This window comes from Staurois parvus, unplaced genomic scaffold (genome assembly GCF_062004578.1).
Source record: "Staurois parvus isolate SC_StPar_1 unplaced genomic scaffold, SC_StPar_1.0 ptg000697l, whole genome shotgun sequence".
Classification (NCBI taxonomy): domain Eukaryota; kingdom Metazoa; phylum Chordata; class Amphibia; order Anura; family Ranidae; genus Staurois; species Staurois parvus.
Window position 1 is genome coordinate 4,196,049 of NW_028318493.1, and position 16,343 is coordinate 4,212,391.

The window sequence follows — 16,343 nt, forward strand, 5'->3', positions numbered from 1 at the left end:
CTGAGTCAAAGCAATCCCTCTCTGGCCAGTCCCTATTCTGCTCTGCAAAATGTAAATGTTACAGTGGATATAATGCCAATATTGGGCAGATAGATACAAGTTGTAGGACAGCTACAAGTTTCAGGTCTAGTCACTGATCTGCAATGCAACAGAAGAATGATATACCTGTGCTCATGAGACCAAGGACTGCACAGGACTAAGGACTCTCTCCTCGCCCCTTGACAGCTCTGAGGCAAATGATCACTTAGACACCCAGTGCTGCATTGTGGGAGGTAGGGGAGTGTTTCATGTGCTTCTGTATACTCTAGGCATTTAAACAGGATGTTGGCCACCACTTTGGAAGGGCAAAGCAACAGGTTCACTTAGAGGTCCACATGTCTGGTATATACTCAACTTTAATTCCATAAGTTGAGTATATACCAGACATGTGGACCTCTAAGTGAACCTGTTGCTTTGCCCTTCCAAAGTGGTGGCCAATGCAAAGCCAAACTCCGGACAAAACCTAGGAAAAGCCTAGAACTTTTGTTGAGCTTTATTACAATCAGGGTGTCTATTAAGGAGATTTTCCCTTATTTCCTGTATTGGTGATCACACCAGAAAGGGGACTCTACCCTAAAGAAAAAAAAAAAACAACCCCTTCCCTGCCCAGGCTTCCATTGTTGTCTGTGCTTCCATTAGTGAAACTGCCCTCCTGTCTTGGTGACCACACAGGAAATGAACAGAAATCTACTTAATAGGCCATAAATAAAATTGTGATAAAGGCTTAACCCTTGTCCACTTATTCCAAAACTAAGCTGAGTTGACTTGGGCTTTGAGGTTCGCTATAGACATAAGAAAGAAATTGCTATGTTTGACTTCTCAGCCCTACAGAATTTTGCACAGTTGACCCATAGACATTAAAAAATGTGTATGTTAACAAGGTACGCAAGAAACCGGACCAGTGCCAGATGATACAGAAATAATGCACGAGCCTTAAAAATTTTGTGCCATCTTGTGATCACCATAAAAATGACAAAATCCACTTTTTTATTCTTTAGATAATTGACTCTTTTCAACTTCCATTTCCAGCACTTGAAGTTCACCTAATTAAAACCTGATTCTGATATTTAAAAGCTCGACTCCAACCAGACCTCTTTTGTTTTGCTTCTGATGGAGTGGAAACAGGTAAAAACTTATTTCAGTGTTTTACTGCAATGTGGGACCCCAGTAGAGACACCAGGGTCAGAAAAGAGGAAAAGGGGAGCCACCGGGACAGGAAGATACAAACATCAATAAAATCCTGTGGACAAGGTAGAGATAAGAAGAGCAACCTATAAAGCCCAAAATAAGAATTTGAGTGCATTAGGAGAAGCCAACACTTTTCAGGGCCAATGTTCCCTCTTCTTCGGGGCTGAAAAGAAGCAGAAGAATAAAGACTAGGTTCACACTTGGGTTTGCAGGCCATGTTTGCATGGTCTGCTGTGCCCGTGTTTCCCACCAATAAAATGGTGCCTGCACCATTTGCAAAATGCTGCTGCAGGGAAAACGAAATTCCCACATCAGCAAACATGCTGCGGGTTGAGATGCGTAAGGGTGCCATTAAGAACGAATGGTAGCACCGCACGTCTCTACAGAGCAGTGCATTTTGGCAGCCACAGCATGAACCTAGCCTAAATCTGAGCTGGACTTAGGTAACAAAGATGTGTATTCTAAATGAAAACAATGTTTCACTAAAAGCGACTTCCTAATGCAATATTGTTAAAAAAATGGCCCCACATCAGCAGAGTTTCATTTGAAAATTTTTGTTTTTTCTAATGGTTTGTTGGTTCAATTTCACGTCCAGTTTCAAACATAGTGACAAGAAAATTAGAAGGAGCAGAATGTAATATTTTTCTTGAACAAACAAAATTCTGTGAATGTGGTTTTTGTTTGGGAAACATTATACATATTGTAATTAAATTTCTTTAATACGTCTGGTAGTCTATTCAGATAGCAGATCTGGATGAAATTTTAGGGGCTTTCGAACAAAATCAGTTGACTCAAAAATGGCAAGAAAGAATGTTCTGACCAATAAATATTCATACAAACATTTAAGCAAAAATCTAACCATGTATGGCCAGCTTTAATTTAGAATCCTCAAACCCAGCTCAGATTTAACTTCTCTGCTCTTCTTCAACCCTGAAGAAGGGGGACCCTTGGACCCCCAAAATGCATTGGATTCTTCTGACGATGTCAAATAAATTCTTATACTGGACTTTATAAGTGGAGTAATGCTTCTATTTTATTCCACCTTGTCTACATGCTCTTCTAAGAACCACTAAATAGTCAGAGATTGGCTGCAACAAACTCTCGTATAAAAGCCATGACTATACAGGACATATAGATTGATCCAGTGCTCCTCACAATCACAATAATATCAATAAAAACTTGATTAGGGGTTATAAGTTGCCAGAATTAACAGAGAGCTTAAATCTCCCCAATGGGGACACACAAAGCAATACAAATCTGACAAAGTCCGAAGCTTTGCCCACTCTAAGACATGGTTGTGACTTGTGTAGATGGCAACCCTACTTCGGTCTATAGGCGTATCAACAGCAGAACAGGTATACCAATGAATACACCAAGAGGAGCTTACAAAGGGCTCACCTCAGACAATCAGAAAAAAATGTGGTCATTAATGGAGGGTAAATTTCTTACACAAACCTTCCCGGTATTATACATGCAGCAATGTTCTTGGCATGGAATCCACCAGCATGTATGACAGCAAGTCAGAGAATGACAATATAACATGTAGCAACAACTCTTAGAATTTACAAGCAGAGATTCCAAATGAGAGGTTATCTAAAGCCAAAACTGTTTCCCTTAGTTCAGGAAGGAGCGTATAAGGGTGTGGAGGGGTTTAAATCTCTGTAGGGTATTTATTTCTCTCTGTGTCTCCACTGGGGAGCGTCACCCTCTCTATTTATCCTGGTGACCATTATTGCCGAGACAGGAAGTGATGGGAGATCCATCAGAACAAGTATAGAGGGGAAATTTTCCAATGGGGAAACCTGTTCTTCTGACAGCTGTCTAAGAGGGAAATTCCCCTGACTTTGCAGAGCGTTCCTCTCACTTCCAGGTTTATCTCCAGGGCAGGAAGTGAAGCTCCCCAAAGTAAGAAAGACACTCAAAAATAAATATTATTTATAAAACAAAACAAAAAAACACACCTATTGACCATTCAATACTCTGCCCAGCACTAGATTTTAGGTTTAGGGGTTTAGATACACAATAAGGAAACCTGCAATCTCCAAAATCCCAGGAGCCCACATTCTGCAAATGCTGACTTTATAAATATTGTCACTTAAAAACACTCCTACAGCATCCTACATTGTAATATTATATACTTCTATAGCTTTTATAGACTATCATTTACAACCTATGGTTACACTTTATACGTTTTATTGACCATTTTTATAATTTGTTATATTATCTACAATAACAATTATTTTACTGTTATTACCTCACTGCATTTTACTACTACTTTCCATTAAAATAATTACCAATTTTATGTGGTGTTTATGTTATTTAGTATATACACTATAATTATGATATATATAGAATGGTGCCTACTATATAGTATATATAAATATAACACAGAGGGATGCAGCGCTCCTAAAAATCCATAATACAGAAAACATTAATATGCAAATGGCGTAATAAAGTGACAATGTGCAAATATATATATAGGCCACTAAATAGTGGCTAATAGTGCTGGAAAGTGTGAAATCCAGCACTATTAGCCACTATTTAGTGGCCTATATATATATTTGCACATTGTCACTTTATTACGTCATTTGCATATTAATTTTTTCTGTATTATGGATTTTTAGGAGCGCTGCACCCCTCTGTGTTATACTTATATATACTATATAGTATGCACCATTCTATATATATCATAATTAAAGTATAACACAGAGGGGTGCAGCGCTCCTAAAAATCCATAATACAGAAAACATTAATATGCAAATGACGTAATAAAGTGACAATGTGCAAATATATATATAGGCCACTAAATAGTGGCTAATAGTGCTGGATTTCACCCTTTCCAGCACTATTAGCCACTATTTAGTGGCCTATATATATATATTTGCACATTGTCACTTTATTATGTCATTTGCATATTAATTTTTTCTGGATTTTTAGGAGTGCTGCACCCCTCTGTGTTATACCTGTGTCGTTTGAAAGGTCTTATACGGTGCCTTTTTGGTGTACAGCTGCTGTCAGTGTTGATTCTATTTAGCGCTCACTTATTTTTCTTGTATTTATATAGTATATATGTTAGATTGAAGGTGCTAATGAGTAGGGCCCCTCATTAGCGCTGTCCAGAGTTATTGGACTTCCACTATAATTGTGGTGGCTTCTCTCTTTCTCCACACTTCTTACAATGCATCATGGGGAATCTCTAAATTTGGGCTCCTGCATTGTATTCTTTTGAAGCAATGGGGCATTCCATAACTTTCTAAAAGTCATCACTAGGTCGGTGTTGGTGTTGGGGGGGGGGGTAAGAGAGGCCTGGGGGAGTAAGAGTTAGGCACAGCAGGCTCCCCCCTCCCCCACTTTCTGGAAACAGCAGGTTAATGCCATTTTACCCTTACAAAGATACTTATCTGCATAGAGGGTGCCCTAAAAAATATGACAATATTGAGTCTGAGAAATATGAGCAAAATGGTTAACTGAACCCTCAACAGCTACTGACACCTGACCTCTCTGCATTATTTGTGCCCATCTTGGAGCCTCATTTTTGGATGTTTGGGGGGAAGGACTTGGCTAATGGGGGTATGTCATGTCTAATTGTCTTTAATTGTTGGTCACGAACAGCAGCAACTGTTTTATGTTTTTTTTTTTGTTTTACTGTATGATTGTAGGCCAAAACCCCGACTGCCGACTTGCTATGGTTTGCACTACCATACCCCTGCATGGGTTAGTGCCTGAAGATGTACTTGTTCATGTTAAGTTTTTTTTTCTTGGAAGAACAAAAAAAAGAATTAAAAAAAAAACATTAGGCAAAGCAGAAAGAATGTAGCTGGGATCAGCCTTACAAAAGGTTTCACAAATGTGTGCAAAAAGGAAATTTGACTTGAAGGCTCACACCTGCCATTTTGTGACTCACATAAGTTATGGGTCAGGAAAAAAATTAACCTTACTCCGCTTCAATTTGAGTAAAGTTCCACCACAGCCATTTCACATTTTTTGCTTGAGATAAATCTCCCATAAGCAATACTTTAACAAAATATATGGCTATACTGAACATAGTAATTGAAAACATAAAATGAGAATGAGTACAACATCAAGTCATCAATTGCTAATTATTGTCCATCCCACCCACCAGAAATATTTCTTGATGAAGCTTGGTGGGCCGAGTCAGCCCCTGGTTTCTTATATGTCTCGGATGCTCCAACAGCGAGACATTCCTGACAAAATTTCCCAGGTCTGTTCCTGTACATCTTGAGGTCCGGGGGTGTCCCTGCCCACTTTTGCGTGTTTTGGCTCCTCCTCTATTAAATAAATTAATAATCCAGCAGGGATGCTGGGAGCCTCTTATAATGCAAAAAGGGGTGTGCAGACCAAGAAACACAGCATAGAGATAGTAGGAGCCCCTTATAATGGTCAGAGCAAGTGTACAAACCTGGGAATTAAGTACAGACATGGCAGGAGCTCCTCATAATGGGCACAGCAGGTATGCAGACCCAGGAACCCAGTGCAGGGATGGTGGAAACCCCTTACAATGGGTACAGCAGGTGTGCAGACCTAGGAACGTAGTTTAGGGATGGTGGGAACCACTCATAAGGGCCACAAGAGTTGCAAAGACCCAGAAACTCAACAAGAAGATCTCACCAATAGAGTCCTCAAAAGACAGAAGTAACTGTCAGCAGAATTAATTCTCCATCATCCACCAAACACTTAAATAACATCAAAGAAAACCTTCAGACAATCACAGGAATCCCTCATAATAATTTTGTTACAAATAAACCGTACAACTTGCAATTGATATTGATGTGGAAAGGCCATTGTGCTGAGGTTGGCATCTCCCACCCGTTGGCCCCTTCCTCCCCAGAGAGGCCGGCTCCTCTCCCCTCCCAGTAATTTTCTGCTGCCGTGGCATAAATGTAATCCATGCTGAGGTACAGGCCCGGCCAACACCCCTCTGACTCCGCACAATTCACACCCCTTTGTGATGTAAGTCAGCCCAGCGGGGCACCTCGCCTTTCATAGCGTCCAAGGCCCCCTGACAGAGCCCGCGGATTTGTTAACGCGCACTGTATCTTGCTCCAGAAGTCAGCGGCTCCCCCTTTATCCACAAAGGAAGTGAAGACCTTCTGCGTGCATTAAATGACACAGAGAAGATCTGTATTTTTTTACTGCTATTCAGTCCGAAAACGCTTTTATCATTAGCGAGCAACAGACAGGCCTACAAACTACAAGGCTCCCGGCAGCCAACCTTCACATGAGCACCATGGCCCGGAAGGCGTCTTTCGAGGCAGGCCGCAAACCCTGCTTCCCGCCAGCCAGCTCCTAAAATCCATATTCCCAAAGGTGGAAATAAACTCCACTTGTACAAGGAAGAACATTTAACCAGATTAGGTGGCCGAGCAGATAAAGAGGCACTTGTACAAATGGATGAACGGATTACAGCCCAGATATTGCCTCATTTCCATAAGCAGCTTGTATTAATGCCAAGGGAGCCCGAGCCTTGACAAGAGTTAAATAGCTGAACATCATGTTTCCCCTCGCTCTTTCCTACAACCAACACAAAGTCATCTGTCCATTAAAACAACCAGAATCTTGTTTTAATACCAGGCCTTAGACCTTCAGCCAAATCTCACGAGCCAACTTTTCAATTCCTCCACTTAATAAATGCAACTCCATAGAATGTAGAGGTATATTTAATCCCTATTAAGTTTTTCCCGGCTACAATTGCTTATGCTGAATGCAGTCTTTACTCCAAATATTCCTTTGGCTTCAACCAGATGAAATGATAGCATGTTAATTACATTTTTCTATATCATGGATTAAATATTGTACCTTTTTTAATAAAAAAAAAAATCAGTGCTTAAAACTAAATTAAACACAATAACTAATCTCTTATATAACATTTTAATGTAATATTAAAATAATTTTTAATATTTTCAAATCTGCAACTTTAATTAAAATAACTCCTGAAATCCCTGTCATGAAGGTTCTTGTTCACTTCCTGTTATAAGGTGACAACACTCTATCTTATCTCCCAAATGTGTTCCAGCATTGTCACCGTTTTACACTGACTTCCAAAGGAGACTACAAATGGCTGTTCCAAAACACATTACTTGGACATGGCCAACTGTTGTCACCATCAGGGAACCTGCCCTGAGAAATGGATTCCACACATGTTAAAATCTGATGTTCAAATGAACAAAATGCCCACTACATTCAATCCTGTCTTCAAGTGATCTTGTAAGACTGTATTAGATCATATATAAATTTACCCATACAAGCAGCATTAAAAGCAGGAGTTATGGTCAGATCCAGAAAAATTGTATATTAACATAATAACTTTCCTTAGTTATCACAAAACAGAGAGGTTGGTGTGTTCTGCTCCAAATTTAATCACAATAAAGATTGCACATGATTGCTAGATATCGGTGCCAATAGACTAATGCTAGAGTATTTAAAGTCCTTTGTTTAACAATAACCATTATAAAAAGCAAGATAATAAAAAAAAATGTGGAGCCCATTGGTACTAAGGTAATATTGTATTACAGATAATAGGAAGTAGAAGCCTTGTGAAACATCTCAACATCTAACATCTCAAGCAGATAATATGCATGATACAACGTCTGCCAGGTTGGATAACCATTTGATGCTAGCAGGAGATAATACTGGATAACTGGTGTCAGCAGGTACACCAATTAGACCAGGGTTTCTCAACCAGGGTTCCATGGAAGGTTCCTCCTGAGGTTGCTAGGGGTTCCTATGAGCAAATTCTGCCTCTCGGATAAGTTCCCACTGACACCAGTGATCTTTTTAGCTACTTGTTAGGGGTAATTCTTCCCAATGACCACAAATGTAAGGGGTATTCTTCCCAATGACCATCACACTAATGTATGAGTTGTAGATATAGTAACTTTTAGCAAGTGATCCACTGAGACCGAAAAATTATTTCAAGGGTTCCTCTGTATTGCAAAGGCTGGATTTCTGTTTTCCTTTAAGATAAAGTAGCAGCAAAGGTGTCTGGTTAAGCTTCATTCTCCATTCACATAAACAAAGACACCCGGGATTTCTGAGAACGCATGCTTATGTGAAAACCCACAGAAAGATGGATCTTTGGGAATCTTGAAGGTCCAGTTGTCCTCCATAGCCTATAATGTTGGCAATGTTCCCCCTAAGAAAAAAGGCAGTTTAAGCCATGAGATAGGACTGAGGTCCAACTTAGCCAGTTGCCCTTGGATTGGGACCAGATCTAGTGAACCTGCAGTTGCAAAGTGTAGCGCCTGGTCAAAGCACCGAAGGTCCAATGAAGGGATTCTGATTCAGATGGTTCCAGTTGAATTTATACAGCAACAATAAAGGGAAACTGTCTGATCATTTGATTTGTTTATGCTTTCAGGAAACATGAAAAAAAATGTCGAGCATTTTGAGCAATCAGAGCAACATGTGAAATGCGGCAGAAATTTCTGTTGTTTCTTCTGAACCTTGTTAGGTTTAGTTAATATTTTCTTTGTCTGCCAGTGCTGAACACTGTTTTTGGGGGAGTTTGATAACTGTACCAAATATACAGAATAGCAAAACATCACTGGCCTATGATCCAGGTCCTGTATGACTGAAAGCAAAAGACTCTCTATCAGGCACACTAAGCTCATCTCACCACCCCCTAAAGGAAACCTGCCCCAGGAGAAAAAATGTAAGATGCTGGCTTCATTCTGAAAATTCTAGCTGCTTGCTTTTAATGAGTATTCTCTTGTCTTGATACCTATTTGATCCCCTTACACAAAACTATGCAAGAAAGAAAGTATAGACGCTCACATTTCATGACATCTAGTTCCTGAATATCTCATGTCTGGCAGGCCCATAAAACATCAGATCACCCAAAGTCATCCATACTGAGTTAGGTTTGTCCCATACTGGAGGCCTGCTTCACTGGATGTACTTTTTGGGTCAATACAAAATAAAATAAGTGGTGGTTTGATCTTTAAAAACTAGCTGAGCTAGACTGCAAGCCTTTGAGGCCTAATGTCCCATCTTCTGTCTACCTCTAGGATGAAGAATTGAAGATCCTATAAAGACTGAACTCTACCAAGAAAATCTATACAAGGTAGACTGGACACCGTACAACCAGCACCGAAGAAGCTTCACTGATAACAGTAAGAGACAAAGCCTGGCATCCAATCTACAGCAAGCAATATGTAGCAGCAACTGAAACATGTCTGTTGACAGTAATGAGGTTTTACCGTACACTGGAGGACGGCAGGAGATGGTGCATCTTCATATGACCTCCATAAATATCACACCAGATAATGGAGACATGGAGCTGACATACTGACACACAATCATAGACCGGTGTACAATCACATGTACAAGGCCTACAGATGTCAAGTCAGTAATAAGAAACGTTACACATTGCTAATGTTGTATTTAACACTACAACCACCTTTACTGCTCAGAAATTCTCCTCCAATAATAAATAGCATTAAAGCACATATGCCTAACACAAAACAAAAATCTTTGTAGCCCATACTTTCTACAGTTACACCATATGGAAGAGGGGTACAGCACCCTTTATACCCCACATTAACTAGTGTTACACTATACAGAAGAGTGGTTACAGCATCCTTTGTACCCAAATTGTCTCCTTTTACATTGCATAAAAAAGGGTTTATAGTATCCTTTGTACCCCAAATGTTCTAGTGTTACACTATATGAAAAAAGGGGATAAAACAACCCATGCACCCCAAATGTTCTAGTGTCACACTATGTGGAAGAGAGGTTAGAGCACCCCTTGTACCTCAAGCATTCTACTGTTACACTACCTAGAAGAGGGTTTTTAGTACTCATTGTACCCCAAATGTTCTAGTGTTACACTATATGAAAGAGGGGTTACAGCATCCTTTGTACCCCAAATTTTCTACTGTTACACTAAATGGAAGATGGGGGACAGCACCCTTATACCCCAAGTTTTCTACAGTTGCACTATTTTGGAGGAGGGGTTAAAGCATCCTTTGTACCCCAAATTTTCTACTGTTACACTAAATGGAAGATGGGGGACAGCACCCTTATACCCCAAGTTTTCTACAGTTACACTATATAGAAGAGCGGTTACAGCATCCTTTGTACCCAAATTGTCTACTTTTACATTGCATAGAAAAGGGTTTATAGTATCCTTTGTACCTCAAATGTTCTAGTGTTACACTATATGAAAAAGGGGATAAAACAACCCATGCACCCCAAATGTTCTAGTGTCACACTATGTGGAAGAGAGGTTAGAGCACCCCTTGTACCTCAAGCATTCTACTGTTACACTACCTAGAAGAGGGATTTTAGTACTCATTGTACCCCAAATGTTCTAGTGTTACACTATATGAAAGAGGGGTTACAGCATCCTTTGTATCCCACATTTTCTACTGTTACACTAAATGGAAGATGGGGGACAGCACCCTTATACCCCAAGTTTTCTACAGTTACACCCTTTGAACCCAAATTTTACTGTTACACTATATGTAAAGTAGGATAAATCACTAATTGACTGTAACTCCTACAAAGAAGGAGGAGTAAAACAATAGAAACACATCATGGCTGCCGTTATGGAGCACACCACTTGACCAGAGTGTGGGGTGTGAGAGGGGGCTATAAATTGTAAAATGTAATAGATGCCTCAAATCTGGACAGGTGTGAACATACATGCAGGTCTCAGGACTGTAAAGAAAGCAAATTCAATTAAAAAAACCCTTAAAATCCAACATTATCCAAAGAAAAGCAAAAGGCCCTTCAAAAGTATGGTCCAATTTGCTATAACAGCGAAAAATTCCTACCTCATCACTAATGGCGTCAGGCATACCTGATATTTCCAGATATAAATTACCTTTTGTACAATAGAAAGCAATTTTTTTATTAGCAATATACTGTATATGCTTGAACTATTACAGTGTCGTATAAACTACTTCTCATTTTCTCAACTCTTACAGTAAAGAACCCTTTCTGCAGATTTTGCTAAAACCTCTTTTCTACATCTCACAAGGGGTGTCCTTGAACCTTTAGTATTTGTTATGAAAGGGACAGCTTATACCCCTTTTTACTGCCATTTTAATATAATGCAATTTCCCGTTGAGCTTGCCGTTCTTTTCTCATCAAATAAAACACTGACTTAAGGGCACACAGAGAATACATACCCAGTCTTTCCATTAAATATGTGTTTGCATACGTTGTTCTTTAACAAACACTACTTTAACAGCAAAGAATATATTTACAGATGCTAACTATTGAATCTACTAAGATGACCAAGAACTATTTTTGAAGCAGATGTATTGCTTTGTTACTTTTGATTGTCTACAGGTCCAGTAGGTTCTCCGATAAAGCCTCCTGTGATAAAAATTCAGGTTTTGCTCTTGACCCTCTTCAATACTATAGCGGTGTAAACAAGTGCTAGCTCCTAGGCCAAGCCTGTGATTACACACCTGCCATCTCTCACCATTTCTCAAAACCACCCCCCCACCCCTGTTTGTTGTGGAATGTGAGAGCCGCTGTCACACTGCCTCTCCCCGCATTGTTCACCAACTGGCCCACAGATTATTTTACACCAGTATCGGATGTCCACCAAGAAGCTGAATATCTGGCAATTACGGCCTTTCTAGTAAACAATTTAACCCTCGCTTCACTAATGACGAAATCCAAAGGCTTGTAGATCATTAAGGGGCAAAGAACCAAAAGAAACCCCCCACACTTAATAGCGTACAATGTTTAAAGTGGTTTCCTCTCTCTTTACTTTACAGTATTATTACTGAAGCTATAAGCTGTCCTACCTATAAAACCCAATCCCGTTACCCCCTCCCCCAACAAAATTTAAATCTAATGTATGAAAGATCTTTTAAATTGCATCTGCTGAACATACATTTTCCTATGGACATGTTACTGTATAGATGTGCAGCACTGGGGCCCTGCAATCAATATCCATCAGGTGCAGCATCTGAATGGAGTTTGTATGATCCCTATGTGTTTCCCCTTACAGCTAAAATTTCATTTTGCATTCGAGCAAACAGGCCCTGTGAGGGTGTGAGAATATTAAGATTGTAAGCTCATTGCGGAACAAGGAACAAAGTGAATGATTGTATGTGGTCTCTAAAGCACTGCATTGACACACAGAAAGAGATTTACTAAAATTGGTGCACTCAGAATCTGGTGCAGCTGTGCATGGGAGCCAATCAGCTGATTTCAGCTTGCTCAATTGAGCTTTGGAAATAAAACTTGGAAGCCGATTGTTTTTTATGCACCAGATTTTGCACGCTCCAGTTTTAGTAAATGACCCCCATAATGTTAGAGAGCACCATCACTGCTTTATTTCATATACAGCCTTTGCTTTTTGCTTACTAATATTCCTCTCTGAAGATACAAGTCTACCAGTCACAGCTGACTGATTGAAAGCAATGTGCTCTCCACTTGGCTGAGATTTTATCTCAGCAATGGTCGATCAGGTTGCCTGAGACACGGGCATCCACTAGAGGGACAGTCATCAAATCTGTCTTGCAATAATGGAAAAGACAGAACACCAAGGGGTAGATTTACTAAAACTGGTGCACTCAGAATCTGGTAGCCAATCAGCTTCTAACTTCAGCTTTTTCAATTAGGCTTTGACAATAAAACCTGGAAGCTGATTGGTTTCTATGCAGAGCTGCACCAGATTTTGCACTTTTCAGCTTTAGTAAATAACCCCCCAAGTGTGTAAAACATGAAAGTTACTTAAAAAAAAAGGAAAAAAAAAAAAAAGGTAAACCTCATAAAAGGAAAAGTATGCGAAAATAGACCTTTAATTGCCTAAGTATTGGGATCCCTCCCGGTCACATGTTTATTTTCATATTCAATCATTAGATGTGGTATGGAATTTGGTTACTGAGAATAATAGCGCAGAAAACCAGCTGTTCAAGTGATTGGGGTTTTCTATAATGTCTCTGATTTTGCTGACCTTTGCCTTCCGGACATCTGAACATGCAAAAAAAAGTTTCCATTTACCAATTTTTTCCCTGAAAATAATGAAAGTAATGCTGGAGGTGTGGCATGGGTGTGTCTTCTGCCCCAAAATTGAATCGCTTAAAGGTGCCTCTTCTTCCAATCTCATAAAAAGCCATTCCTATTTAACCTCTGGAATTATGGACATAGGTTTCTTTAGATTCTTTAATTAGATTATATTTCATTTTGTATTTTCTTTCCTAGTCAACAATGTTAATAAAACAGTTCCGCTATTGGTTATTAGCAGTCTTCCTCCAAAGACTAATTTATTTATTAATGACCAGGGTGCCTCCACTTTGATGACTTGACATCACTGATTGTGCAGATCTAAAGACTATGGGGAGATACACGTGTGACGTGAGTTTTCAAAAACAGTCAACCCTTAAATTCGGGGGGAGGGGGGGCTTAGCGTCTGTTTACAGGATTATACAGGTCATAAATAAAATTTGCTGAGATTGACAGGAAATATTACCAAACAGATGGCATCGGAAGTCCTACAAGTATTTGAATATTTAATATGAAGGCCAGGAACATTGGGGTTGAATTGATCTACCAAAGAGTAGATCATGTTCACTTTGCAAAGTGAACAAGATGAAGGTGTGCTGACTTCAATCGCGTGCAAGGAAAAAAAAATCCATTTTATTTATTTATTTCCCTTGCATGTGATTGGGTATTTTCACCTCATTCTCTAACCTAGGTGAAAATTCACTTTGCAAAATGAATGAGCTCTTATTACTTTTGTAAATCAACTGCATAGCATTTGTGATTAAAAAGGAAGTTGAGAAAGTGCAGCATTGTATTTGTCAACCAAACAGGAAGCAATATATAGGGAAAGAGTAACACTGCACCTGTTTAATAGGCAGCAATACGTAGGGAAAGAGTAGCATTGTATCTGTTTAATAAACGGCAGCAATATATAAAGAAAGAGTAACATTGTATCCGTTTACTAAACAGCAATAAGTAAGGAAAGAGTAGCATTGTATCTATTTAATAAATAGCAATATGTAATGAAAGAGTAACATTGTATCGGTTTACGAAACAGCAATAAGTAAGGAAAGAGTAGCATTGTATCTATTTAATAAATAGCAATATGTAATGAAAGAGTAACATTGTATCGGTTTACGAAACAGCAATAAGTAAGGAAAGAGTAGCATTGTATCTATTTAATAAACAGAAATATGTAATGAAAGAGTAGCATTGTAGCTATGTAATAAATAGCCATTTGTAATGAGAGAGTAGCATTGTATCTATTTAATAAATAGCAATATGTAATGAAAGAGTAACATTGTATCTGTTTACGAAACAGCAATAAGTAAGGAAAGAGTAGCATTATATCTATTTAATAAACAGCAATATGTATAGAGTAGCATTGTATCTATTTAATAAACAGAAATATGTAATGAAAGAGTAGAATTGTATCTGTTTAATAAATAGCAATATGTACGGAAAGAGCAACATAATATTAGTTTTAAAAGGAAAAATATGTAAGGAAACAGTAAAATTGTATCAGTTTAATAAATGACAATATGTAAGGAAAGAGTAACATTGTATCTGTAAAATAAATAGCAATATGTGGGAAAGAATAACCTTGTATCTGTTTAATAAGCAGCAGAATGTAGGGGAAGAGTAACAATGTATCTATTTAGTCTACAGAGCAATATGTAGGGAAAGATTAACATTAATGATATATATGATCTAATTCATCTTCAAAGTCCTTGTAGTCTACAAAGGTACAATCTATCTCAGTGTCTATAGTGATTGGTGATGACAGCAAGTCTCATTCTTGTAGGACCAATACGAGCATTTATTCAAAGCACTACACTGAAATATAATAACCGCCTAATAAACATGAATTATTTCTAACAAAGCAACGTGCAGAGGTAGCGTGGAAGAATCTGCACAGGTACAACCTACAATATTTTCCACTCGACTGGGCCTGCTGCCAAATAAATATCAAATAATCTGTGGCCAGAGGTGTAGACCTTTTGTATACAGGTACGTCACATTAATGATGACATTACAGCAGATGGCCGAACCGACAACACTTTGTCCTGAATTAATTATCACATATAAAATCAACATCTGCCTTCCACGGACAAGCCATCATCTCCTAATCAATTTGTCACTAGATCAGAAACAATTAGATATTGTTGCTCAATGCCCTCTGACCTTTTCCCTGTCCTGCCACTCAACTAGTGTGATTTAATTAGTGAATATTACGAAAAACTCCTCCAAAAGGCACCTCGCTGGAAAAGGGCCAGCTCACAGGCTAGGTTTTGTGAACCTTTTCAGCTGCCAAGACTTTAAATATTAATAAGAAATGTAATAATAATACTAATCCCCTGAAGAAGAGAGGACTTGGAAGAGTCAAATACACAGAGGACTCCCAAATCCGGCAAAGTGTGCAACTCTAAAACGACTGTGTAAACATGGAAGTATTGTCCTACCATGGACTGGCCTTGTGAACTTGTTGTAAAAAGAGGTCTTCCACTGTGCCTTTAACATGCCAGATAATGAAAGTATATGAGTTCTTTAACCCTACAGCCACCAGAACTGCAAGAGCCTCTCCAGCCAACTTAGCCTTTCAAGTGGCTTGGAGATAAAGTATAAGAGCAGCTCAATGACACAGCTCTGATAAGAGTGACAGGTGCCCACAGCATGCAAGGGGTTAAATTATTTTGCAAGGTTGGGGAGGAGGGACATTTATTTACACGATTAGAAAGATAGGACTGTGGATGTGGCAAGATGTGTGCTACTTACCCAGCAGCCAAGACTGGCGTGCCAGTTGCCAAGTTCTTGCAGTACAGATAATCCACAGGGTGGTAGAGTCTTTCTGTCACAGAGTACATCCATCCCAACTAAAACGGCATCGCCCGTGTACACGACAGCCTTCTTCCTCCCACTTCAGGTCAAGAAAAACTCTCAAACACTTCCACTGCTGACTTCTGCCCGTGTCCAGACTTCGCAAAACGCTCACGTTGATACTCGAAAGAAAGTGCACCGGCCTTGCATGGTTAACATTTGAAATAAGTCCCAGTGGCTCTAACTAGCTACATCCACCAGACCCAGCCATGGCCAAATGGGTGTCAAGGTGTCACAAGCTCATAAATCTTAACGGGAAACTGTGCACC

The 16,343-nt window shown here is 39.2% G+C and overlaps 1 protein-coding gene across 13 annotated transcripts in view; it reads right to left on the reverse strand.

The window, feature by feature from the left end:
• TCF7L2 (transcription factor 7 like 2) overlaps positions 1–16,343 on the reverse strand; it is a 312,837-nt gene that overhangs the window by 46,980 nt on the left and 249,514 nt on the right. The window lies entirely within an intron of this gene.